At 37.0% G+C, this 2,481-nt stretch overlaps 1 pseudogene; it reads left to right on the top strand.

Annotated features, from left to right (window-relative positions):
* The window catches only part of LOC107690095 (uncharacterized), a 13,344-nt pseudogene that overhangs the window by 6,518 nt on the left and 4,345 nt on the right, over positions 1-2,481 (top strand).

Genomic DNA, 2,481 nt, shown 5'->3' with positions numbered 1-2,481 from the left:
AAACGAAATATAATCACTTTTCCATTACATACAAAACTGAACTATTTTAATAGCTGAAACAGTAGCATAAGCTTTTTTTGGGAGGGGAAAAAAGACGGGCTATAGGGCCTATATTTGAGACCCGTGCAGGGCTTTAATCCACTTCAACCAACACTGTTTTGTTCTCATCTGTGAGCATGCTCTTGATATACAGGTGCATCTCAATAAATTAGAATGTCGTGGAAAAGTTCATTTATTTCAGTAATTATTTTAGGTGTGTAAATGTATAATTGCCTTTTAATTATTTTTTCAGTTTTATTTAAATTTGTAGTTAAAACAACTAAAAATAAATGTATTTTAAAGTGTAGAATTAGACAGCCTTTGCACACAGGTTTACGCTGAAAACAACAAAATGGAACCTCAAGGTTGATCTAGGAAAATGTGTGCAAATGTATAGGGCCCCATTCCTATATTTTGCCTGGGGCCCCCAATTCACTAAATCCGCCCCTGCACAGATGCTTACTCTGTAGTGGTTTACATTATTAGTTACATCACAAAAGCAGAACAAGAAATGGGACTGTTGCTGCAACGTGCACAAAATGAAGCCATGAATGGAAATCTTGAAGCAAGATCATCATTAAAAATGCTTGGTAGTGTATATCTTCACAACAGAGAAATTTCTGCTCAAGAGGCTGTGTATCGACTGACAGGTACACTCTAAACCCGGATTTTGTGTTAATAAAACATTTTAAGTGGTCATTACTTATTGTTTATTGTTCTTTAGAAAATGGTGTCATTACTAAATAAAATTAGCTGTTTGCACTAATCAGAAGAAAAAATTGAGTGTAATGATCATGTTAAGAAGAGACAACTCAGTGCGTTACGTTTTTGTAAGGGAGGGGAGGGGCCTTGATTGCGTCAGGTCTTGACGTGAGCAGAGCGCTGGCTGATGAGTGTCTTCTGGCTGCTGGTGCACGTTTACCGTGGATTTTTTTAAAGCAACGTGACATGGTGAGTGTGTAAAGAAGTTTTTATCTGTTGATATATTTCTGAAAAAAATGATAACCCAAAAATCCGGACCGATGTTGAACTCTAAAATGTTAACGTAGTGTTAATGTGTCGGTCAACGCAATTTTTTCCCCCTGTCGGTTCACAGTTAAGGTATAACAGTATCATAAATTAGCTTTTTCTGTCGGGTCACCGTTTATAACGCTAACCAGTGTTTCTCTGTATGTTCACAGTTTAGCTACAACGTGTTTTGTAGCTAAACTGTTGGCATAAGTTTTATTTCTGTCGGTTCATATCAGCACGAGTCCATGCATGTGCACGTGCTTGTGGCTAACGCTAACGTATATCTCTTTGTTTATTAAGGTAATAGTTAAAAAAAATCCTATTTAATGTTTCACATGAGTGATTTTTTTTTTCTTTTTTTTTACATATCAGTAATTTAACGAACTGTTTAAAAGCCGAGATCGCTAGCAGAAGTTAACTTTTACAGTAGAATTATATCTGCAACTGATTTTCTGCAACTTTTTCTAAACGTTTTCTTATGCTCTGTTTCAACAGGTTCTTGTGAAGATGCAGTGGAAATGTAAGTTTTGTGAATTTACATGTAACAAACGGGGTTACCTATTAAAACATTATAGGTTAAAACATGGATGTTACAGCAGAACTGTTCCATTTCCTTGCCTACATCGAGATTGCTTGTGCACATTTAACTCAATTAATGCACTTAAAGTGCACATGTCTAAGATTCACTCGAAAGCCCACGATCCTCAACTGTGTGAAACTGGCCAAGTAACTATTCACTGCGAGTTATGTGATTTTTCTGTACCCTGTACAGAAGGGGATTTCTTCACTCACCTGCGCAAGACGCATTTAAAAGTTAATCACAGAGTCCAGTGTCCATATAAAGAATGTGACTTTAATACTGATGTGTACACCACATTTAATGCACATAGAAGCAGAAGGCACAGAACAGACAATTGGAGGATGTTCAGGCCAGAATTAGTCTGTGGTGGTGTAATTAATTCTGGTAATGAAATGGCTCAAGTAGAACATATGCCTCCAAATGACCCCCCTGATTTAGAGGACAGTGAGGATTCCACCTGTGAAGAGGTGTATGATTTAGAGACACAGTTGGAGCACAACCTTGCAGCTCTTTTTTTAAAGATGCAAACTGTCCTTCACATTCCGGAGATTTCCATACAAGAGATCATACAACAGCTTGTACAGATATGTGAACTGTCCCAGCCACTGCTCCATAATTCAGTCAAGGAAATTCTAAAACAATATATAGATATAGATGATTCAACTGTGAGACAGTTAGTCAAGGCTGCCTCAGACAGCAATGTCATAACAAGATTTTGTGGAAAGGAAGGCTCCTTATCAACCACTAAAAGGAGAGCAGCATATTTAAGCAAGAATTTTACAGTGGTTAGGCCAGTGGAGTATATTATTGGTAAAGAAAAAAAATGTAGTGCTGTATATGTTCCGATAAAT

Source organism: Sinocyclocheilus anshuiensis, unplaced genomic scaffold, assembly GCF_001515605.1.
Source record: "Sinocyclocheilus anshuiensis isolate Anshui unplaced genomic scaffold, SAMN03320099.WGS_v1.1 scaffold2251, whole genome shotgun sequence".
NCBI classification, from domain to species: Eukaryota; Metazoa; Chordata; class Actinopteri; order Cypriniformes; family Cyprinidae; genus Sinocyclocheilus; species Sinocyclocheilus anshuiensis.
The sequence above is the reverse complement of the archived record's forward strand: the minus strand, read 5'-3'. Positions and strand labels throughout refer to the sequence as shown.